Source organism: Eupeodes corollae, chromosome 2, assembly GCF_945859685.1.
Source record: "Eupeodes corollae chromosome 2, idEupCoro1.1, whole genome shotgun sequence".
NCBI classification, from domain to species: domain Eukaryota; kingdom Metazoa; phylum Arthropoda; class Insecta; order Diptera; family Syrphidae; genus Eupeodes; species Eupeodes corollae.
Window position 1 is genome coordinate 19,738,939 of NC_079148.1, and position 26,603 is coordinate 19,765,541.

The 26,603-nt window shown below is 30.0% G+C and overlaps 2 protein-coding genes across 9 annotated transcripts in view; one reads left to right on the plus strand and one right to left on the minus strand.

Moving 5' to 3' along the window:
- The window catches only part of LOC129946802 (cytosolic carboxypeptidase Nna1), a 261,648-nt gene that overhangs the window by 206,086 nt on the left and 28,959 nt on the right, over positions 1-26,603 (minus strand). The window lies entirely within an intron of this gene.
- Positions 1-26,603, plus strand: part of LOC129946803 (glutamine-dependent NAD(+) synthetase) — a 134,976-nt gene that overhangs the window by 66,895 nt on the left and 41,478 nt on the right. The window contains exon 1 of one of the 5 annotated variants that reach the window (XM_056057140.1): positions 22,493-22,665. The exons of 3 other annotated variants lie outside the window; for them this stretch is intronic. The gene's annotated coding sequence lies outside the window, so the exon portion shown is untranslated. Of the gene's footprint in view, positions 1-22,492; positions 22,666-23,407; positions 23,426-26,603 lie in introns of those variants that run through there. One more of the 5 variants, XM_056057145.1, reaches the window with a different exon arrangement.

Here is a 26,603-nt window from a genome sequence, read left to right on the forward strand (position 1 = left end):
CTTTGTTTTTTTGTTTCAAGTTACTCCCGCATATTCCCAACATGAGATTTGTTTTCCTTCCCTATTTTTTCTTCAATCTACCTCCCGCTTATTTTTCAAATGTTTAAATACCACAGAAATGAAAAATAGTAAATTCGAGGAAATAAAAAACGGATTATCATACATTTATATATATACATTTTACATTTAAAGCCATTAAGCTGAAAAACCTCCACTTATCCCTGAAAAAAAGATTGGAAAAACATGTGTTTTTAAATGTCAGTCTTTTTTTCACTCCCCTTTTAGGAAAAGTTAGTTCCCTCCTTCCACAGGAGGAAATAAAAAGTCCGCAACTTTTAGGTGTGGGCAAGAAAAAAGATATGTAGGGAGATAAGGGAGTGAATTAAATTCGGAAATTTAAAGAGATTTTCTTTCCCATCAATAAATATTTTCAAGAATCAATGTAAGTTTTTGTTTTTTTCGTATGGGAGATAGATCAAATAATCAAAAGAAAGTTAAGATATGTTTTTAAGCAAACAAAAATTCGCTACGTAAAAAAAGAAGAATAATTGTAAAAATGAATCTGGAATGCTACTAACCCTGATAACTTTTCATTGCCCATTCCCATTTTATTTAAAGGGCTTTAAAAAGTATGCACTAAAAAATTTGTCCTGTTGAGATTCGAGACATTAAATCAAATTAATAGTATTTTTAGTAGAACTTTGATTTTTGTAAGAATCAAATGAGTCAGTGAATTTTTTAAAACGCGTATCAAATAATGAAATAAGTTTTTAGTTAGTATCTCTTTTAGGTCTTAACATATTCAAATTGAAAACCATTTTTTACAAATTTATTTATTTATTTATTTATCTATCTACGATATGAAAATATCAACAGATTTGAAAAAAAAACTAGAACAAAGTAAAATAAATTATAAATATAATGTATGTACATATAAGCAGAAATAAATAATTAAGTTAAAAATCAACATATTTGAGAGAATTTTTTAAAGTTTCTCTGGACATGCAAAATATATCAACATCTTCATTGGCAATATTAAACAGATTGATACTACAAATAGACTCCCGCTGACCATACAAGGTAGAGTCACATTTGATTGAAAAACATAAAATATCACGTATAAAAATAACACTAAAAACCTTCCTTCGCTTTTCAAGAGTTTCAAAACCCAACAACAAACATTTAGAAGTATAGTTTAAAGAGACATTAACAGGTAAAACAAAATTTCTCAAAACAAATCTCAAAAAACATTTCTGCACTCTTTCAATTCTGTTAACTTTTTTTTACTGTAGTAGGAAACCAAACAATGCTGCAATACTCAAGGACCGGTCGGACTAAGGAACAATAAAGAGACTTCACCGTATAAGGATCCTTAAAACCATAGGAATTTCTTTTAATAAATCCTAAAAGGGAATTAGCTTTTGAAACTATGCAGTCAACATGGCGCTCAAAACAAAGTTTGGAATCAAAAACTACACCAAGATCTTTTATTTTAAATCCCCTTAATAGTTAAATGTCATTCATTAAATAATCCGACAAAATTGGATGTAAAATGCGGTTATAAGTCATTACAGCACATTTGTCATAATTAAGCACAAGGTCGTTAGTAATCATGAAATCTATTAAGTTCATTTTGGAAGGAAAAACAATCGTCAATAGATTTTATTTCTTTGAAGATCTTTATGTCATCAGCAAATATAAGAACATGACAATTACGAAAAACACTTACAACATCATTAATGTACAATAAAAACAAAGAAGGACCCAAATGGCTTCCTTCTGGTACACCCGACAAAGCTAAGATTTCCTTAGAACGATAGTTGCCTATGAAGACAATCTGTTTTCTTCCTAATAAATAAGATTCAAACCATTTTAAAACTGAGCCATCAAGACCATAAGCTTTAAGTTTTGCCAACAAAATATTCAAATTAGTTCTGCTAAAAATACAAAATCTGTGTAACACCCATCAACTTGTGCACCGGATTCCATAACAGATGAACAAAAATGGGTAAACTCAACTAAATTTGTGCACGTTGATCGACCTTTATAAAACCCGTGTTGAAATTCAGAAATAGAATTACCAATTATGTAAACAATTTTTTGGTGCATACATTTATCCAAAAGTTTGGGCACTACTGGCATATGGCAAATAGGCCTATAATTAATTACTAAATCCTTCATTCCAGATTTGAATAGAGGAATTATACATGAAGTCTTCCATTCATCTAAATAAGTTCCTGTTGAAAGGGATTTATTAAAAATTATTTGTAAAGGCAGACTTAAGACGGAAGCGCATGATTTTAAAACAATTGGGTAAATCCCATGCAAATCTGGAAAAGTTGTAGGCTTAAGCTCTTTAAGCGCAGTAAAAACTTCATCAAATTCAACAAACATGGAACAACAACCTGTTATGGGTGCTAAATTACATGGAAAACTTGAAAACGAGTTAGACGAACTATACATTTTTTGGAAATGACTAGCAAACATTTCAACTATTTCATTTGAATTTGTTGATGAAACTCCATTATATTAGATGCGATCAGGAAAACCAACACTGTTTCGCTTATCATTTACAAATATCCAAAAGGCCTTAGGATTACGTTTTAAATTTTATTCAATTGACTGGCAATAGGAACTATACAAAAATTTAGATAAAAACAGAAATTCTTTTCTAAGTCGACAGAAGAATTCATAGTCCGAGAGCAAATTAGAAGTTTTAAATTTTGTATGAGCTCTTGTTTTCGCATTTTTGAGTTTTAATAAACGTGCATTATACCAAGGTGGATGATTATTTACTCTTTTTAATAATTTAGGCACATATAGATTTCAACCTTTAAAATAAATATCCAAGAAGATGTTAAAACATTCACTGAGTGTCTTGTATTTCAGTTTACATTCCCAATTAATAGAATCAAAAAAGCGATTTAATGAAGATAAGTTATTAATATTAAATTTAAAGACAATACTTTCATTATCATTAAAGTAACAAAGATTATTAAAAATAAAGTTTTCAAAACTTATTTGCATAGCCTTGTGATGAACAGAGTTTGAAAATAAAGGGGAACATTCAAATAATTTAGATTTTAAATCTTCATTAAGAAACAAAAGGTCTAAAAGTCTATTTAATGTACTGTTGAAATGTATTGTTTGTACAAATAGCTGTCGATTAGTTTTCTTAAAATTGTACCACGTATTAAAAACTCTATTTTTCGTCGTATAAAATTAATATATAGGTAATATTTTGTTTACCAAATATTTGAAAATACTTGAATTTTAGTTTTTCAGTTGCGACTATATGGCAAGCATTAAATTCATAAAACCGATGTAACGATTTTCAAAAAAAAAAATTGAAAAAAATTAGGGCTTTTTTGAGAAATCATTTAAAAACAAACTTTTTTTGTACATAAGTTTTTAAATCTTAAAATATAGGAACAAATTCTACACGAACTTTTTGGATTTTCTACAATATTCGTATTTAAGTTTTTTGATTTATAAAAAAACCGTTAGATGTTGTTTAAGTTATTAAATAACATTATTGGTTCGTGAGTTTCATTGATTTGTATTTAATTATTTTGGTTTTTAAATAAATTCATCCAACTGAATTTTCCGAATTCGCTCATGAAGTTGATATTAAACTTTTTCATTAACAGAACTTCTGCAACACACATATAAAGGTTCTGAACACACCCCCTTTTCCCCGTTATTAAGAATGTTGCTCAAAGGTCTATTTTAGACCCACTTTTGTTTAATATCTTTTTGCATGATTTCCCTTTTTTATATCCCACATCGGTTGAACCGGGTTCTATTTACTATGCTGATGACTCAATTGTATTCGCAAGTGCTTTTCGACCAACCTTAGCCCTTAAAAAAATAAAGGAAATACTACCACTTGTGGACATTTATTTTTAGAAATGGGGACTAAAAATTAACCCTAAAAAGTGGATTGACTTGCTTTAGAAATGCGAGCGGAAAAGGACATTACCTTGCAGTTAAAGAGAGTAAATCCCCTAACCTTACAATTAATAATTTTGAAATAACGTTACGTTCAGAAACAAAGTAATTTGGCTTCAATTTTCAAAACCGATTTCTCTTTAATAAACATGGTAGGATGACTATAAAAAAGGCAAAAATGGCAGCTGGTTCATTGAAAATAATATGTAACTCGAAATTCCTGCAAAAGAATGTAAGACATTAATAAGACCCATTCTTACATACATATTCTGCACTTAGTTTGCCGTATTACCAACAGTTGCCAAAGAATTCGAGCAATTTGAACGACAGGTCCTGCGACTTTTTAGAAAACCAAATACAAAATCTTATTCCAACAAAATAATCTAAGATTCAACACAAGTAACACCCATCATGCAGTACCAATCAGACTAATTTTTGAAAAAGATAGATCGCACAATCTCTCATTCAAACCTTCTAATAGGATCCTTAATAGAATCGAACACCACTGACAGTGTTAATGACAACTTTTACCTTTCACCGTTCAATTGTCTCAACAAGGAGTCAATCGCTTTTTTAAGACCAGATACAAACTTAGGCCGAATTCCGTTCTATGAAAAGGCATCTCCTTTGAATTATAGAGGTTGATCTTAAAAAGTTACATGCTCAAAAATGTTATTAACATAAAACCTTAAATTTTAATTGTCAGAGAACTCTATAATAATGTAATAGATAGCAATGAGACTAGTCTTATTTTTAACCGGAAGTGGATCAAGGTTCAGTCAACTGCTGATTTCGGGGTAGTCAGAAGATTATTCTGCGTTTTTTTCCTGTACCTTAATCTATTACGGTTTAGTTTTATTTATTTGTAAGCTTAGTTTTAGTCCTAGTCTGCAAGTTATTATAAGCCAGTAAAAAACAAAGCAGGTATAGTTGTCAGGAGCAAGCAATTAATATTAAAGCAATATATTTCTAGATTACGAAACCGTTATACTATGAATTTAAATTATACAAAATTTAAACAATTTTTGATTTAGGTCAGACATATCTTGAGTCGAGCAAAACTGAATATTATTGTAATTGAGAGCTGATTGAATATGTCTCAATAAAATAAAAAACTTTTCGTTTATTAATTTGTAAATATTCATATTTTTTATATTTGTTTTGTATTTCAATATTTCAAATAAATTAACATTAAAACTTAGACATTTTTTAAATTTTGTTTTTTAGTTCATTATTTTTAATTTTTGAAAAAAATAATTCTATGGTTTTTGATTTTGAAAGTATTGTTATGAAAGAAATTCACAAAAAGGGAAAATAAATTAAATTCATTTTATTTTAGTTTCTTCAAAAATCGTTCATAAATTTTGTACTTAAAAAAAACGGGGTTTTGAAAGCTAAGTTAAAGCACAAAATATCCCTTAACAATAAATTTTATGATAATTTTGCAAAGTACAAACCATCGTCTCCTAGATAAAGTTTAAGTCATTTTATTAACTTCCCATAGGAAGTTATTGTAATGGGTCCGATTTGTCAAAATGAAAATTTTGACATTTCTCGACGTTTCAAGGTCCCTAGAGTCGAAAAAAAAGATTTTTAGAAAGATGTCTGTGCGTGCGTGTGTACGTCCGTACGTCCGAACGTTCGCGACGTTTTTTTCGTCGTCCATAGCTCAAGAACCAGAAGAGATATCGACTTCAAATAAATTTTGTTATACAGATAATAAGGCAGAAAAATGCAGAAAGGGCTCTCAAGAAAACTGCGTGGGTGTTTTTTTTACCATAGCAGTTTGAAAAAAAAGTGAAAATTTTGGTTAACCCTAAATATCTTACGAACCAAAAATGCTAGAGACTTGAATTAAATTTTATATAATAGATTGTAACGTGATACCAATTATGTATATTTTTGGAAAAAAATCAATATAACGGTTTTTTTTTAAATCAATAAAACTGAAAAAAAAATTTGTCACCTCCAAAATTTTACGACTGAAATATGATTTCATCTCTTAAACTATTTTGTGCAACGAAGAATAATGTTTTTGACATCTGATAAAATTTTGAGAAAAATCTAATTGACAATTTTTTTTATAAAAAATAAAAATCTAAAAAAAAAACATTACTCAAAGTTGGTAAAAATTGAATATCGATTCAAATATCTTTTCAAAAACTTGAAATTTAGGCTTCAAGCTTATTTTATCTTATAAGAAATATTGTTTTCAACATTTTGAAAAATGTTGAGAAAAATCGAATTGACAGTTTTTTTTACAAAAAATAAAAACCTAAAAAAAAAATAAATTATAAAAGTTGGTAAAAATTGATTTTCGACTCAAATATCTCTTTAAAAATTTTAAATATTGGCTTCAAAGTAATTTTATCTCATAAGAAGTATTGTTTTCAACATTTGGTAAAATTTTTAAAAAATCGAATTGACATTTTTTTTTACAAAAAATAAAACTCTAAAAAAAACAATACTAAAACTTCGTAAAAATTTACTTTCGACTCAAATAGATTTTCAAAACTTAAAAATATTGGATTAAAAATTATTTTTATATAAAAATCCAACAGTCCGTTCTTTCATAAAAAATAAAATCTACAAAAAATAGTACGCAAATTTGGTAAACGTTGATACGAGTACATATAGACAAACTTTTAAGCAAGACAAATCGACAAACGGGATGGAAAGTTATCAGTGTGGGTCGCATCCCAGCCTCTTTTTTATTAAGTTTCTGAAAATTCTCATTAGTTATGAGTCCTTTTTTACTCCAAATGAATTGTTGAACATTTCTTCAACTTATTGCTTTCATAGTTGTGAAAAATACGTTTCGGAATAAATTTTAAATGCTGATTGCAAATGAGAACTTCAATTTTAACTATCAGTTTTAATTTAAAAAATGTCTGTTTTCAACATTATTTATATGTTTTTTAATATATATCAAAAACATGATGTAATTGATTAGACGGTGGATGCGTTACAGTTTTATTAATAAAACTTAATGTCAAATGTTTTCTCTTTTTTCTGCTGGAAACCGTTTTAGCACAAATGGTCTAGAGTTTCTTTTAGATTTTTGTATGACAAGTGAAATCTAACAACTTATGAACATTTTTCGAACATTTAATGATATACTATAAATATTTTAAGTGAATATTAAAGAAAGGAATCACAAATTGGAAAAAGGTGCTTTATAAATTTAGATAGCCTCAAAAAGCCTTTTAAATTTTACTAACTTATATCTCGAACGACTTACGAGACAGAGTAATTTAGATTTCAGTATTTAAAAACACTCATTCTAATAAGGTATTCTTTATCAGTGTGCATCTTAATTGTTCGAGTGTAGAGCATTTTTAAGGCCTTGTAGCATTTCCAGGTTATCTGTCAAGATAATACTTTATCTGTAATGAGATTTTAAAATAAAAAAGAGGCTGGGATGCGACCCACACTGTTAACTTTCCATCCCGTCCGTCGATTTGTCTTGCTTAAAAGTTTTTCTATATGTACTCGTATCAACTTTTACCAAATTTGCGTACTATTTTTTGAAGATTTTATTTTTTATGAAAAAAACGGACTGTTGGATTTTTATATAAAAATTACTGAATATCGAAAACAATATTTTCTGTGAAATAAAATAAGTTGGAAGCTAATATTTTTAATTTTTGAAAACCTATTTGAGTCGAAAGTAAATTTTTACCAAGTTTTAGTACTGTTTTTTTTAGAGTTCTATTTTTTGTAAAAAAAAACTGCCAATTTGATTTCTTTTCAAAATTGTATCGAATGTTGAAATTTATATTTTTTATAAAATAAAATTAGTTTTAAGCCAATATTTAAAATTTTTAAAAAGATATTTGAGTCAAAAATCAATTTTTGCCAACTTTTGTTGATTTTTGTTTAGGTTTTTAATTTTTTGTACAAAAACAATCTATTTGATTTTTTTTTCAAAATTTTACTGAATGTTAACAAAATTATTTTTTGAAAGATAAAAGTAATTTTAAGACAATATCTATAATTTTTGAAAAGATATTTGATTCGAAAATTAATTTTTACCAAAGTTTTATACATTTTTTTTTTAGTTTTTATTTTTTTTTAAAAACTGTCAATTCGATTTTTCTCAAAATTTGTCGTAATGTTGAAAACAATATTTCTTATAAGTAAAAATTAGTAAGAAGCTATTATCACAAATTTTTGAAAAGATATTTGAGTCAAAAATCATTTTTTACCAACTTTTGTTAATTTATTTTTGTTTTTTAATTTTTTGTAAAAAAAACTGTCAATTCGATTTTTGTCAAAATTTAATTGATTGTTGACAACAAAGTAAATTAAAGACAATATCTCAAAGTTTTTAAAAGATATTTGAGTCGAAAATCAATTTTTACCAACTTTTATTAATTTTTTTTTTAGGTTTTTATTTTTGTAAAAAAACTGTCCATTCGATTGTTCTCAAAATTTTATCAGATGTCAAAAACATTATTCTTCGTTGCACAAAATTGTTTTGGAAATGAAATCATATTTCAGTCGTAAAATTTTGGAGGTGACAAATTTTTTTTTCAGTTTTTTTGGTTTGTAAAAAAAAACGTTAAATGGATTTTTTCAAAAAATATATTTGTTTGGTATCACATTACGACATATTATATACAATTTAAAACCAAAATCTTCACTTTTTTTCAAACTGCTATGGTAAAAAAACCACCCCCGTAATTTTCTTGAGAGCCCTTTCTGCATCCTTCTGCCTTATTATCTGTATAGCAAAATTTATTTGAAATCGATATCTGTTCTGTTTCTTGAGCTATGAACAACTATGGACGTCTCGAACGTACGGACGTACGAACGTACGTACACACGCACGCACAGACATCTTTCCAAAAATCTTTTATTTCCACTCTAGGGACCTTGAATCGTCGAGAAATATCAACATTTTCAATTTGACAAATCGGACCCATTATAATAACTTCCTATGGGAAGTTAATATAGCTTTTTTATTATCTGCTATTTTCTAAATGTAGCACCCTGCTTCTTTGGTCCTTGACAAACCAAAGAAGTATCAGTGAACCATTTGTATGACAAAAATTTTCAGGATTGAATATTTCGATCACCTCTTGGTACAGAATTTCGAACCCTTTGCCTGGTTTATTTTTCTGTTTAAATGTTACTTATTCAAGTTTTATTTAAAGCATGTTCTTCTTCCAAGGAGGGAAACTATCTTCGATTGAATGAGGTTCGGACGAAAAATTCGGTTGAACTGGTATCAAGCTAAATATTTTAAGAAGTTTAGTATTGAGTTTTTTTCAATATTAAGGAGAGAATGACTTGGACTGGCCAGGCCCTTGCAATCAAATGAAATAGCTCTTTTTTTCCAAAGTTATAAAAACAGTTATATCCGGTTTCAGCTCCTGATGCTGACTTACCAAACAGTTTGAACCCTATTATAGAAAAAAAGATGTAATTAATCTTAGTAGGAGGTATAGAGGCATACAAATAATTGTTGTATGACAAAATTATGGTTTCTACAATGAGCTTACTAAAAATACAAAATGTATGTCAATCAAGTTACTAAGCAGCACAAAAACGTCTGAAACATTAAAAAATATGTTCTTGGAAGAACTAAATAATAAAGAACTTATTAACCAATAATTAATAACAAATCACTTTCAGATCGACAAGTATGATTTTTGTTTATGTGTTATTGAAATTAGTGAACGTATTACAAGACCAATTGAACACAATAACATCAAAAATGATACTTGACATTTCTTCAGCGATTTTAGACCTTGATAAGACTTTTGACAAATCTTAATATTTTTCTCCATTTAGTTAGTTAGAAACAATAAGTAATAATTCGTTGTTAAGAAAACATGTCTTTGATTTATTTCAAACAATTTCTCAAATAATTTCACTCTGCCTATTTATTTTGAAATGTTCTATGCCTACAACGACTTAACACATTAAATCAAGCACGCATCAGACATGTCATTTATATACAGAGCTTATTCTACATATACATATATAAGACCATATGTTTGAAGTTGGAATGTCAAAGTTAGATACTTTACGTGCACTTGGTTCCCTTCTTGGTATTTTGATATTGTACCTAAGGCATACAACTATGTAACACATCACGAAGGCATCATATAAAATACTGACAACATATTTTTGTGATGGAAAGACGGCAAGAAAAAACAATAACAAAAACAATACAATTCATGACAATCATTAAGTCAAAAACATCGTCGTGCGTCAAAAATAAATATATTCTGCTATTCTGGGTTCTACCAGACATAAGACAGTCAAGCAGGAGTTATAATATAATGAAATAACATTCTCAAACAAAAAGATATAAGTTCAAGGTATTCGTAATGAATGCATGTATAATATTTCATAAACAAGGAAAAGTTTACACAAAGTTATAAATAAACAAATTTACAAAGTCAAACTTCAAGGCAGAACTTCATTATCCAGCGATGCACTTGAGTAAAAATTAAGGCAAACAATTGTTTTTATTTTTAAAAAATCAGATTTTCAGAAAACGCATTATCCTTCAACCTCATCTTTAATTTAAATCCCATATTAATTACCTTGTCCGGTTACGGGGCAAACAGGAAACAACTGTGCCTGTAAAACTTGCACACGACCCTGGAGCCCAAAAACGTTACTGCTAGCTCCAATTCCACCACCACCACCACCAGCACCACTTAAAAATCCTCCCAAAAACGAGCCTGTTAAATAATTCATGGTGGCGAGCAAAGTTTTAGCTAAAAACGTGCCAGCATTTTTTTATTTTTTGTAATTTTATTTTTCAACACCAAGTTGGTAATTTATATGACTTTTCATCATCGTCGATATACGGCCCAAGCCAGCCAGCCTATATCATGGCTCGTAACTTCATCTCTAAAATGCGGTTTCTGTTTTTTTTTTGGGTGGTTTTTGGCTAACTGCAAAAACTTTTCATTTGTTTTCCTTCCGTTGTCGTCGTTTGCCTCGTGCGTCGTCACCGATTCAACGTCGTATTTTTTTTATGAAGCTGGATTGGATTTAGTGACGCGACCAAAATTGATTTATTAAAAACTTTCCGTTCTCAACTTGATTCGCGCATATTTTAATTAGATATTCTCCCGAAACTAAAGCACACTTAAAAATAAAATAACGTCAAAAATAAAACACTTTTGAAAAACTTCCTCAGGGCCGCCGCGTTAAAACGAGAAAAAAAAATCACGGTTTGACTTTGAAAAGTTTCATTCGTTGACTGATTGACGATGGTTGTTGATTCCTCCAAAAAGTCATCGTGCAAATCCGAATTTCAGAGTTCGACGGTTTTTTGGTTTCTTCTTCGTTTTTGGGTTTGTTTTATTTTTCTTTTCGGTTCCGAGCTCTGCCAGGCTTATAGCTTCACCATGACAAAAATGTGAGGTTATAAACAAGGAGAACATATTTTTTGGCTCAACTGCAGGGAGAATCATCGAATTAGGAGGCAAATTTTGGGGTTTTAGGGTGAATGCTTGAGGGATGACGATGATGACGACGAAGACGGCTATGTCGATGAAGGAGAATGTAAAAATGTTTTATTCGCTTTCATTGCTTTTTTTTGAGGAATTCAATATAAAATCAGCCGGTTTCGAGGTTTTTTTTATTGAGTTTTCTTGGGTTTAATTTCGTTGAATTAGGTTGTTAGGATGGTTAAATACCGATAGTTACCAGTTTAAGGGTTATTATTGTTGGTAACTACCGAAAGAAAAAAGTAGACATTTATTTGAATAGAAGTAGCTCTGGTGCATTTCTAGAAGGTATATGGTGCCTCATTGAAGAGGGTATTGAATTTTGTGTGTCTTGTTTTAAGAGAGCTATTCAATTGTTCCTTGAACTAGGTTACGATACGAGGTTTGTAATTATTATTTATCGAAAAACGATCAAACATGAAATTATCAGATTAATGTAACAATAATATATTTTCTTTGAAAACCGCAACTATAATGAAAAAAGTAATTTTTTTTATGGTAACTATAAGAAATTTGAAATGAACCCATAAAAAAGTAATTGTAGATTTATGAGAAATTGTAGTATACAAGAGTAGGTAAGCCAGTCTTGCCCTTAAGTACAGGGTGATTCGAGGGAGTAGAAATAAAAATGAATAGATATAACTCATGATGTTTTGGACGTAATTATTTTTTAATATTTTACCATGTACAAATAAGTGCCATTTGAAGTTAATGACGTCCATGTTGTTCGTAGCACGAAAAAAGTCGGTCTAACAAATTGCGTTGAAGCAAGATTGCGTCTATTAATGCAATTTCCTTTATTGTTGCATCCTTCAGTTTGTCTAGTGTACATGGTTTGACTCTTAAACACTTGACTTCAGATAACCTCAAAGGAAATAAAATGCACGACTGGATCGCACGAACTTGCTCCTTTATGCAAAGAGTATTTCTAAAAAAGTACCTTTGTATATAAGATTTAAAAATATACCTATAAAATACTTTTGTTTGATTTGTAAAAAAAACTCCATTTTTAAATTTGTAAGTTTGAAAATCGGTTAACCGGTTTTATTTAAATAAATTATTTCGATAGCATGTCTCAATGTTAACAAATAAGGTATCAACACAAAGAGAATTTTCCCTAGACTATGCGAATTGTGTTTTATTCAATATTAATTTATAGTTCGTTGAAAAAACTTAACTTTTTATTATAATACAAATATGAAACACTCGAGACATATTATGTTAAGTTATGTTTGTGTAATTGAATGAAATTATCGAATACACACCATATTTTGTCGGTAAGCTAGTTTCATCCCAAGACACAACTCATCCTAGGGCAACTCATGCCGGAAATGAAACAAAATTGTGAGCATACATAACGAAAACAATTGTTTGTGTATTCAACTAGTTCGTTCAAAGCTTTCTCCTTTGGATAGCTTTATTTTTTTAATTTCATATAAGAAGAACCAGGATGGAAAATAAATTATCTGAAGATAAGAAAGAGGCAGAACATGTATGTTTAAATTGTAAAGCGGTCGCCTATTGGTTGTGTAGTTCGGATGGTGTCTAAAGCGGATACAAAATAGTTCATTGGCGTGCCCAGCTTTATGCAGATCGATAGATAAAGACATGTTTATAATGATAATGAAGGAATATTAGTGGTGGTAGAATGTGCTTACTAAAATCCAATCACATTCCTTCTATCCTACAAGTTTTCAGCGCAAACATGGAGTTATTACGTTCAGTTTATTTTCATTAAAGTTTAAAAGAAACAAGCATACGAACAAGTACAAGAAATTGCTATTCATGTGTTGTTATAGTCAGGCTCTTATGCGTTTTGGATTTTAGTTATAAAGTGACACGTAAGCAAAAGTTGTAGAGGATGTACGTTATATCTATAAAGGTATAATGTATATACGTTAAAAAATTGATTCTAATAGAAAATACATATACTCTTTCTGGACCGTTTCTTTAACTTGTAGTAAGTATTTATTCTTTTATATAGGCGAAGGCAAGTAATATATGTGTGAAACAACCTTATTCTTAAAGAATAATATTTTAAAATCAAATATACAAAGGTACCAAGATAATACTTTTTAAACAGATTGTTGATTAAACATATCATATTCGTTAATCCGATGTAGTCACGGCCGATGCTGCTTCAAGGCCATCATTGGTATTTATAATAGTTATAATTATAAAAAAAAATCAAAATTTTCTAAAAATAATGTCGTCTTTCGGCCTCATGCACAGTGAGATGAGAGGTTAAAATTATTAAAAAAAAATTAATTAAAGTTTGAAAAGTTTTTCTTCAAAAGTTTATATGCCATTTTATAAATCAAAAAACCCTATATTTTCAAAATTTTGTTTCGAAAATCAATAGAGACGTTTTTTTTTAATAAATTTTTTAAAAAGAAAATTTTTCAATTTTGATCTAAAAATATTTTTGGTAAGCAATTGCTAAGTGATTATGAATATACGCTCTTCATTTGAATTTCGTAAAAAATGTTGAACCGTTTTTGAGATAAAGAATTTTGAAAAAAAAAATTTACATTTTTTTCAAAATCCAAACAAAAACAATTGGACTTTTGTTAATCAAATATTGTTAAGGCAATATAAGAGCTCGTTCAAAAAAAATGATTGAAATTGGTTCATAAGTTGCTGAGAAAATAAAAAAAAAAAAAAAAAACTGTTCTATCAGTGGTACCTTACCGGAGCATTACAAAAATATGTTTTTCTTACTTAAAGAAGCCAAGTTAAAAAATAAAATTTTAGGGAAAATTTAAAACAAAATCTACCGGTATGTTTTTGAGAAAATTCGAGTTTTCGTTTTTTGACCAAACAAATTGGGGACCACTGTTAGTTTTGATCTTTAAAAAAAATAAAAAAAAACCTAACGCGAATCTGCTGAAAACCTTAACTTCCAAGTTTAAACTCTATCGACCCATTGGTTTAGGCTGTAGGAACGTGGAAAGACAGACGGGACAGACGGACGGAATCACGGGACCCACGTTTTTCGACTTCTCTACCGTCGTAATATCATGTTTGAATAAAATCTTGTGTTCGAAATTTTGCACGTTCATTATGGCGATCTCAGTGTAAGGAGGTGCTTCTTTTTGAAACCAGACATTTGACGGATTGATAATTCGCCTTCTTCTGTGCAACTCTGATTTTAAAAATTCTGAACTTTGGTGATAATCAGTGGGTTTCAACCGTTGATCAATTGTCAACTTACATATAAGGATGGAAGTTCAACTTACGCTTGACGATGCGTTGAACAGAAGAACGTTTTATTTGTAAAGCCTGAGCTTGTTTGCGCACCGAGCGTCGTCACTTTGGAGAAAAGCGGCTCTTTCCCTTTTTAGTATTTTCGGGAGTTGTTACAGTACGTACGGGGCCAGGTGGCTTTTTTTGTAATGCTTCTCAGTGTTCAAAAGGCAGTGACCCATCTCATAATTGTTTTGCAATGTTAAAATTAATTCTGAATGCACGCTGTTTCACTACCGATTCGCTGTTTTTGGCAATGGAGTGGTCGACTTACTCACACTTAATCTCGGGCAAAAATACCTATCTATTTTTAGCCCTATTTCCGTGACTCAACCTGTGCTTTAAAAACTTCTTGGAAGACTCACGAAGGGTGAAATGGAGTGGTATACATTTTTATTTATTATTTGTATACACCTTTTTTAAATGTTTAGAAGAAAAACTAAATAATTTTTCAAAAGGGAATAAAGTTTTTTGAAGCTCATTTTTAAGGGTAATATATGTTTAATTTATTTATTTATAACAAAAAAATAACTTAAAGCTAGAATGGTTTTAAGTTTTTTTATTATGCTTTGGCTTTAAACGAGCTGTAGAGATTATTTCTAAGTGAAGAAGGTGCTATTAAATACAATGGCACGTTTATAGTATATTTTTTCACACCAATTAGAGATCTTAACATCTACGATTAGATTACATAAGGTCAAGACATAAATAATCATTTATAACAAACAAAAATAGTCATAATAATATAGTGTTTAAAATCACAATTATATAAACACATGGTTTGATTAATTAATTCGAAAAGAACAAAAGTATATCATTTTTCAAAGTGTATCTGTTTATATGAAAATTAAAATAAAATACATTTTTTTGGATCATTTCAATTCTGTTTAGGTAAATATTATAGTAAGGATTCCAAATCACACAACAGTATTCTAAGTTGCATCTAACAAGGACATAAGGACAAAATTGTCCTTAAAGTTTGGAGATTATTTTGCGAAAGAATACAATTATTTACAGAATTTATGCATCTGAAAAACTTTAAATCATCAAAAGATATCAGCCAGGTCGGTGTTAAATATTAAAAAAAAAGAAGGGGACCAAGATGGCTTCCTTGCGGGACACCCGAGGTAACAATAATTGGACTAGAGAACACTTGATAAATACAATTCGGCTATTCTCAATGGATCTGAACTAGATTTTGAATAATTTGATTCGAAGTAATGGGCAAACGAATTACAAATATTTGAAAGATCCGAAAATGTAGAACCTAGGCAGAACATCGAATTGTCGCGCTAGCCGAATGTAATTATTTTTAAATCTATACTATTTTTGCAAGTTTGTAACCTTTTGTGAGCCCTGTTTATTTGTATTACTTACGTTACAAAGCCTCTTGATAAACCAAGAAGGCTTTGAGTTTTTATTAAATTGTACTTTTGGGGAATGCATATCAATTACCGCTTTCAAATCATCAATTAAGAAAGTTAAGTCTATGATACCTGCTAAAAGCTAAAAAGAATACCAGAGACTTCGCGGCGTTTTTAGTTTCGTTTTTTAAGATGTAGAATTTTGAAAAATCCAACAAATGAGTAGGTATTTTTGATTATTACATTTTATTCCGAGAATATAAGAGCTTGCTCTGAAAAACAATTATATAAATCGGTTAATTTGGTCCTTTAAAAATGTCAAAACAAAAAAAAAACGTTTTTGAGAAAGTTTGAATTGTAACAAATAATTAAATACAGATATAGAAACAGAGAAACAAAAGCTATAATACAAAAACTTCAAACCATATCCTAAAGTATCTTATCGCAAAAGTGTTGCAATTGGTTTATTATGCATTTTTTTTAATTTAAATTTTGAAGTACGATACGACTCATAAGTTGTGTTCAGTAATACCCAAGTGTTGTATTTATTACCTCTGAAATTTTATTGCTCTAATTTTTTACTTAACTCCTTGGCTGGCAAAAACAAAATCGTAATTGCTTCATTTGAATAAAAAAAAGTCGTTAAAAAACAGAAAAGCAATTTCCTCAAATGTCATCTGGGGATTAAAGACGAAAAAAACTATTTTGATATTTTTATCCAAAAAATACCTTCATATTACTCTTTCGCGACCTTCGCTTTGTCGCCGCCGCCGCTCTCCATTTTTAACCTAAAACTGAAGTCTCTTTCCGGTGGCGGGCAAGCACTAAACCTTGAATGCTAATATTCTCACTTCTCGCACAGCAGAACACTTTACTTAAAATACAAATTAAGGTGAGAACTCCCTAAAGTCCCCAGAAAAAAAGGTACACCTGATAAAAAGTACTTTTTTCCAGTCGTTATGTTTTCATTTTCTTCGTCTTTAAACGAAAGATGGCAACAAAAAAATAATAAAGAACAAGAGTAATTTCTGAAGAAAAGAAAAACGCTTTAGAGGATTGAAAAATGGTCCTACAGCAATAGCTATTGCAACTCCCAAGTTGAAAAAAAAAAACAATAAAAAGAAAATCATGACTTAAGAAATTCAAATTTATTAGAAAATAAATTTACACTGAACAAGATGAAGAAGAAAAAATTAAAACAAAATTCTAAAAGGTGCGAACATGGAATAGAAATTTTATTTAAATCACCATGACGAAGGGTTTTTTTTGTTGTGTTGTCGTAAGGACGAAGGATAACAATTCATGAACAGATGAAAATTTCAAGGGAATTTGAATAAATTTAAAATGAAAATAGATGAAGCTTAAGACGATATTTTGATACGATGAAAACGCAACGCACGTTAGAACCTTCAAAATTCCAACGAAGAAAAAAATCAGCTTTTTATCTTTTGTCAGCATTATGTGACAATTTTTAAATTGAAAGTTGTAACTTATGTACGTCGTTTGCATTTAAAGAACAGAAAAGAAAGCTTACTCCTTATCTAAATAAGAAACTGTTATGTCAGTGCTTAGGGAAAATTAAAACGTTAAATCGAACCCAGTACCTTGTTTTCATGACACAATTTCTGTGAAAAGAAATCCATTTTCTTAGCGACACTTTCTGCTGAATAGTTTATGATTTATTAATAAGAAATTTTAACACTGAACCAAAATGAGATCAACTTTTAATTAAAAAAAATTACCAGGGGAACCAGAGCCTAGTGCCCTAGCCACTTAATATTCTTAACCATTCCAGGTATGCAATTCATGCATTACAGTTTTTATGCCAAATCCGAACGGCTAATTTGAGAAACCACTTTTTATGACAAGAATTGCTCTTGGATGATATTTCAATTCAGAGAACGATTGCTTGCAGATATTTAGACTAACTTTTTAATGAATCCATGAGAACGGTCCATTTTTTAATCGACTAGAAAGTAAAATCGTTTATAATAAATCAACTTTTATAATCAAAGATCTCGTTTCGCCGTTTCAAAATGGTCTTGTCCCTGGAAGATCGACAGCAACTCCTTTAACCATTCTATGCAAACTGATGTTATTTACACTGATTTAACTAAAGCTTTCGAAAGAGTCAAGCACGACATCTTAAAAGCTAAACTATCAGCTTAAAGTTTTCATTTGAGTTTCATGGTTGGAATCTTATGTGTAAGATTAAACCCAATATGTCATCACAAATTCGTCTTAATCACTTCCAATATCTTTGACTTCTGGCGTTCCCCAAGGAAGTCACTTTAGACCTTTACTTTTTCCTCTTTTTGTTTATGATATTTCTTGCATCATTAAACCTTTTAATTTTTAATTCGTCCTCTGGCGTTCCCCAAGGAAGCCATTGGCATCTGATCGAATTCTTCTTCAAAACGATTTAGATAGTTTAGTTAGCTTTTTTTCTACACCCTAGTTACATCTTAATGTATTTAAATGGGATCAATAATCCATTATCGTAAATTTGAATTATCGAACTTTACTTATTCTTTCATCCGAAAATAACTTTTTCTCTCAACGTCGTCTTCATTGCAGCAAAAGCTAACATCTTACTTGGTTTTATATCTCGTAATTCTCAACCAATATTCGTGGTGAAAATGTAATGAAGATAAAAACAGATTATTCAATATTTTGTTTCGTTTGATTCCAAATTTTCAACTAAGAGAGTTTGTCCCAATACAAATTAAAATCTATCTCAACATTTATTTCTTGAGTCCTCTTAAGCGGATTTTTCTTACGTGATATTTTTTCTCTTTTTGATAGAAGTAAAATGAAGCAGATAAACGAGTTACAAATCTCACAAACTTTACGAGCTTTAACACCGTCATCAAAGTTTTATGTTTTTTTACATAAAATTTCTAAGATGAAAAGAAGGAAAACAAAAAAAACAAAATACTTTGAGTATTATATTAAAACCACTTGAAAGTTGAAGTACTTCTTTTTTCTTCATACTTCACTATCTGTGTAGAAAAATAAAACTACATAAGCATCAAAGCTACGAGTAGCTAGAAAGTCAGCTTGTTTATGCTTGGAATGATACTTGATGAGGTGCTAAGGATATCATAGGCTTAAGATTGAGATAAACTGATGGTAATTTTCTACACAAGTTAGGACTTCTTCTTAAGAGTTTTTTTTTTTTTTAAAGGAATGTTATTTTTATTTATTTATACTCAACACAATTTAACTATTGTTTTTGAAAATATAGTATAGTTAATATGATAAAAAAAATTATAAATTTGAAACATTTTGAAGTAACTTAAACAAATAAACGTTTTTCTGGTAAAGTTTTGGTTATTAACATAAAAGGAAGTCATTCATGTAAAAAAAACGAAAAAATAGGAAGAACTTAGAAATAAAATATAAATTAAGGAAAATAGGAAAAAACTTCCTAACTTAACATTTAACATTTTTTTTTTAACTAGTCCTTGGTAGGTAGAAATGGCGATCTCAAGGCAACCTAGCCTGAGATCCAATTAGCGCTGTAGTGCGCCGTTTTGATACCAAAAACTCGTTTGACCTTTGATTGAAAGGGATAGATTGATAGAGAAGCTTCATAGCGATTATGTTAGAGCCGTTTGTCGCATTGAGAAAAAAGATTAGGTCTCTAATCTTTGTCTCAGAAAGCTCATCGAGTTCTTGAAAGAATGCTTTTCCAAAGCATTTCATTCTGGTGTTTGCCAAAGCAGGACATTTGCAGAGGAAATGGATTATGGTTTCACTTTCTCTTTGGTCACTACAGCTACGGCAAAAGGTGTTGTAAGAGATACCCAACTTCTCTGCATGAACTCCTATAGGCCAATGTCCGGTACAAACCGCAACAATCCTGGCTATGTCTTGCCTTGGCCTGCATAGAAGATCCGTTGTACGGGTTTTGTTATAGGTGGGCCATATCTTCCTAGATATAATGCAGTTGGGTAAATTGCTCCACCTTCGTTTTGATTCAGTTTGGTAGATAGAAAAGATTTACCCTTCATAGCACCAAGAGGAATGTTAACCATTTCCTCAAGTGAGCTATGAAGGGCCTATCCTTGCCTGGCTAGCTCGTCAACCCGTTCATTTCCCACGATACCACTATGACCCGGAACCCAGATCAGGGTGACGCCGAGGTTAATATTCAGGTTCGCAAGCTCATCGCGAAATTGCTGGACCAATTTAAATGAGGATATGGCCGAGTTAATGGCTTTGACAGCTGCCTGACTGTCTGTAAAGGTAGCTACATTTCGGTTTTGGTTTGGGTTTTGTTTAAGTAACTTACATGCCTCCTTTATTGCCAGCAGTTCAGCCTGAAAAACGCTAGCAAAGTCAGGAAGCCTAAAGGATTTGGCTACATTTAGAGACTCAGAAAAGATCCCAGAACCAACTCCGCAATCCATCTTTGAGCCGTCAGTAAAGATGGTTGTGTCGAAACCTATCGACACGATGTCATCCTCCCAATCTTCTCTCGGTGGGAAAATAACCTTAAAACCCTTACTAAGGTTCAAAGTAGTCAGTGTCTACCGAGATAATATCTGAGGGAATCAATTTCGTTGTGTTGCTGTGACCATAAGGTTTTGACAACCAGCTGTTTGATTATTTCAGCCTAATAGCGCTGCAGGAAACTATGTATTTAATAAAAAGGTCGATTGGTAGAAGATCCAAAATAACGTTTAAGGCGTCCGTTGGGCAAGTACGCATGGCCCCTGTGGTGCCCACGCAAGCTGTTCTCTGAACTAACTAGTCCTTATTTCTTCAGTAGTGGATATTGCCTTCACGAACATCTAATAAAGCCCTAATTCGCCTGGGCATACCTTGGATAAGATTTGTTACGATAAAATCGTCCAAATTTTGAGTGTTTCTGGAAGAGCGCGTCGCCTCCTTATCATTTTTCCCAGTTAATCCCAAACGTGTTCGGTGGGATTCATATCCGGGCTCTCATCGAAGGCCACTTCTTATAAGTATTCGGTAACCCAACTAGCAATGTGTGGTCTAGCATTGTCCAGCATTAGCAGGAAATTGTCTCCAATAAATGGTGTGAATGGAACCACATGTTCCTTCAGAATGTTGTTGATGTAGTAGGTAACTGGAGTTTACCGATTCTTCAACGATGCACAGCTCGGTTTTTCCGTGCATGAAGATTTCTGGCCACATCATGACGGAACCCCCCCAGAAATGTTCGCGCTAAGCAACGTTTCCGAAGAGTATCTTTCACCTGATTGTCTCCACACTCTGCTACGTCCATCTGGTGAGCGCAGACAAAACCTGGACTCATCAGTGAAAAGAACTCTACCTCAGTCGGCCTCTGTCGAATTTCGGTAAAGTTGTGCAAATTCCATTCGACGTCGCTAGTGCTGTAACGTGAGTCTTAATACACGAGTAGGTCTTCTTGCTCTCAGGCCACTGTCCACTAATCGCCTTCTCACCGTTTGAGCATTCACAGCTCTACCCCTAAAGGGACGAAGTCTGTGAGACAGCTCAATCGCTTTATGGTGACAATCTCGAAGACTTTGAAGCACCAAATATCGATCAACCCTTGCAGATGTTGCTCTGGGGCGACCTGAGCCTTTCCGCCGGTTGCAGGAGTTGGTTACCCTGTACCTTGAAATGGCTCTTCTTACCGTCCGTCTACCGATCATAACAGCGGCATACCGCGCACTTCGCCCATCCTCAACTAAAGTCAGCGCCCTGGCGACTTCTTCTGCCGTTATTTGCATTTTTTTTCACAAAAACCTCTAAAAAAACTGATAAAAATTAAAATTAAAATTAAAATAAACCCATTACAATAATCTAATTAAAACATTTACTGGATCACGGAAGCCAAAATTTGTATAACTGGCGTCTATTAATTTAAAAATGACAAAGTTGCAGTTTTCCTTAATAAATTGCACGAATGTGATAAGGAAAATCGAAAAAGAATATGCAAACATGCACACAAATTAAACGAAAAAAAAATATCTTTGCAAAAACATAGCGGTATATTATTAAAATAATAATATGACTGTGCCACTTTTTTTGTAACTAAGTGTATTAATTAAATTAGTTTCAGGCATAGTAATTAGTTATCCATAAATAGCTCCAATTTTTTAGGAAAACAAGATTTGGTGTTATTCGTAGAGTAAAACAATTGAAAATCGTTTCTTGATTCAAAAACATTTTAGTTTTCTTTTGTCAAATTTTTTATTTGTGTAAAGAAACATTTTTTTCTATAGCGAAAAAACACGCTTGAGATGCGATAAACTCTGAAAACTTTTCATTGGTGCCCCGAAAAACGTACAAATTATATGATCTCCATATAAGACAAACAATTTCGAAAAGTGTAAAGTTGTTTTTTTTGTAGTCTTTTTTTTTTTATTTAAAACCAAAAAAGTAATATATGGATTTGGAATTATTTATAAAACAAAATATCAACGTTTTTTTAAATATATTTATTTTAGAAAAACATTGTTAAAAGTTAAAGTTCATCAAATATTAAGAACAATATTTAGTGTTGATTCAAAGAAGTTGTTTTAATTTTTGTTTAAACAAAACTATGGATACATTTTAAAAACAATATTTTGTTTATAATGAAATAAGATTGAAGTCCATATTTTTATTTTTTCTCAATATTTGTAAGTACATTTTTACAATTTTAAGTAAGATTTATGTATTGTTTTTTGATTTTTGTTAAATAAAACTTCAGTGTATTGCTTCAAATAATTTTCCCAAAGTCAAACATTCACTTTTCGAAGCATACAATTATTCTAAAATGCAATATTATCTTTTGTTCGTAAAATATTAGAACGAAAAATAATTCTCTTTTACATTTTCGTAAAATTACATTGCGTTTTCTTGAAAATTGGTGAAAAAAATGTATTATTTTTTGAGACTACTTTCTGTGCATTTTGATTTTATTTTTATAACAACAAAATGGTTTCAAATTCCAGATCAAGAATCTTTCATGTCGCTAGTCGAGAAATATCAACGTTTTTAATTAAACAAATGAAATATAATTACAATAACTTCCAATAAACATCTATGAAAAGGTTTAAAGGCGTTTAGAAAAACAAACAAAATTGAATAAAAGACATTGGAAATGCTGAAACAATGTTACAATGTTTCTTTTCTATAAAATGGATTCAATGTTACAATAATTTTTTTTTGTAAGACAAAATATTTTCGAAATATATGAATAGATTTTCAAAATCAATATTCAAGATTTGTTTTCGTATTGCTTGTAATACTTACAGAAACGCCTATCACCTTTAATCTTATTTCGTACACATGAACTGAAGTGGAGAGATTTTCTTTCCACCCGGACATAAAGAATGTAGAATACTTTTGAAGTTTCGGCAAAGTCAATGACTTAACAAGATTGAGTTGAAAACAAATGTAAGCTTAGTAATTATTGTAACTTTAATCATGCATTAAATGGTAAATATAATATTACAATAATGTAAGATCTGAAAGATTTATCCTTCCAATTTAAAAAAAGCAACATATATTTTTCTTTGTAAATTACAGAATTTATAAAATCTTTCATTCTTTTTATTTTAACTCTGGTCCTGGTTATTAAATTACACTCTTTCACTGGGCTCTGTTGGTCTTATTACAAATCCAACTTTAAAATTACTCTATCGCGTAAGGTTTTTAAAAAGTATTTTTTAAATCAAAAACAAATACAATCCAATACGTTTTAAGGCCATCTAAATTTCTAAAGTAGCTTTTTTTTTAATTAATCGGTATTTTATTTCAAATTTATAATCCCTTTCTATAATATACAGTTGAAATATTTATGGTATGTCATCAATTTTTTGAAGAATCTTCATAAGTCGTTAGATTTCACTTGCATTTCAAAAATCTGAAAGAAAACCTTAATCATTCTTTCTGAAACGGTTTTCAACGGAAAAAGAGAAAAAGGTTTGAAAGTAAGTTTTGTTATTGTAACGAATCCTTCGTCTAATAAATTATATTATATAATTTTTTTGAAATATCAAATTAAATAGAAATAATGGTGAAAACGGGTATTTTAAAAATTTTAGCAAATAGTAAAAAACAATGTTCGGGTTCGCAATCAGCACTTAAAATTAATTACAAAGCAAATTTTTCAAAATTATGAAAGCTTTGCTATTAGACGCTTTGCTATAAACTTAAAACCTTACAACTTATGAGAATATCCACAAACTAAATACGATATTTAAATAATTTAAATCGTATCTAGAAGACAAAGCTTTGTACTTTGTGATGATTTTATAACACAATTTTGTATTAAGGGATATATTGTGCTAAAAAAACATAGGCTTAAACTTCCCATAGGAAGTTATTGTAATGGGTCCGATTTGTCAAATTGCAAATTTTGACATTCCCTGACGTTTTAAGGTCCTTATCAGGTCGAAATACATTTTGTTTAGAAAGATGTATGTGCGTGCGTGTGTACGTACGTTCTCGACTCTTTTTTTCGTCGTCAAAGCTCAAGAACCAGAAGAGATATCGACTTCAAATAAATTTTGTTATACAGAAACTGCTTTCAAGAAAATTGCATGCGTGGTTTTTTAGTTAAAAAAAGGTGAACATTTTGGTTAACCCTAAATATCTTACGAACTAAAAACGCTAGAGACTTACTTGGATTAAATTTTATAAAATATATTGTAACGTGATACCAAGGAACTATATTTTTTGAAAAAATCCAATTAATGTTTTTTTTTTGTAAAACAAAAACACTGAAAAAAATATTTGTAACCTCGAAAATTTTAAGATTACAAAATAATTTTATCTCCAAACAATTTTGCAAAACGAAAAATAACGTTTTTAACATTTTGAGAAAAACCGAATTGACAGTTTTTTTTAATAAGAAATAAAAACCTAAGAAAAACATTACTCAAAATTGGTAAACATTGATTTTTGACTCAAATATCTTTTCAAAGATTTGATATTATGGTTTTCAACATTCGGACAAATTTTGAGAAAAATTGAATTAACATTTTGTTTAACATAAAATAAAGACCTTAAACGAATATTACTAAAAGTTCGAAAAAATTGATTTTTTACTCAAATATCTTTTCAAAACTTTTAGATATTGGCTTTAAACTTCTTTTGTCTTGTAAAAAATATTTTTGTGAAGTAAAATTTTGAGAAAAATCGAATTGACATTTTTTTTTACAAAAAATAAAAACCTGAACAAAAAAATTAATAAAAGTTGGTAAAAATGGATTTTCGATTCAAATATCTTTTCAAAAATTTGAGATTATGGCTTCCAATTAGTTTTAACTTGTAAGAAATATTATTTCCAACATTGGACAAGTTTTTTAACAAAAAATAAAGACCTGAAACGGATATTACTAAAAGTTCGTAAAAATCGATTTTTGACTCAAATATCTTTACAATAATTTGAGATTATGTTTCCAACTTATTTTATCTTATAAGAAATATTGTTTTTAACATTATAAATTTTTTTTAGAAAAATCGAATCGACAGTTTTTTTTATAAAAATTAAAAACGTAAAAAAAACAATACTTAAACTTAGTAAAAATTTACTTTCGACTCAAATAGCTTTTAAAAATTAAGAATATTGTCTTAAAACTTTTTTATATAATATTGTTTTCGATATTCAGTAGTTTTTTTTATAAAAATCCAACAGTCCGTTTTTTCATAAAAAAATAAAATCTACAAAAATAGTACGCAAGTTTTGTAAAAATTGATGTTCGGTTCTTGATATCTCTCAAATTAATTTTATTCATCTAATTTGCAAAAATTTAAGAAATGCTAAATTAGTAAAAAAAATGTTTCGACTAAAAATCTATATAACAAAACCAGATTTTCAAACTAAACTATTTCTTAATATGAAAATTTAATTTAATTAATTTTAAACTTCCCATAGGAAGTTATTGTAATGGGTCCGATTTGTCAAATTGAAAATTTTGAAATTTCTCGACGTTTCAAGGTCCCTAGAGTCGAAAGAAAATATTTTTAGAAAGATGTCTGTGCGTGCGTGTGTACGTACGTTTGTACGTCCGTACGTTCGCGACGTTTTTTTCGTCCTCCATAGCTCAAGAACCAGAAGAGATATCGACTTCAAATAAATTTTGTTATACAGATAATAAAACAGAAAGATGCAGAAAGGGCATATTCAGTAATTTGTATATAAAAATCCAACAGTTCGTTTTTTCATAAAAAATTAAATCTACATAAAATAGTACGCAAATTTGGTAAAAATTGATACGAGTACATATAGACAAACTTTTAAGCAAGACAAATCGATAGACGAAATGGGAAGTTATCAGTGTGGGTCGGAACTCAGACTCTATTTTAAAAACCTGATGTGACGGACAAAAATTTTGAGGTTAGATTTGATTTAAGGACAACTTAATCCCTTAAACGAGTATTACTTTGTTTGTGTGACAGACAAAAAAAAATATTTTTGTCGACTAGTGTAATTTAAATTTTTGGTACTTTTAAAAAACTGATGACATTCGTCTCACTAAAATATTACACGGACACCTTAAAATTGTTTATATTTCCGCACTTCACAACTTCCTGCGTCTTTCGAACTTGGGGTTCCACCACAAAATTG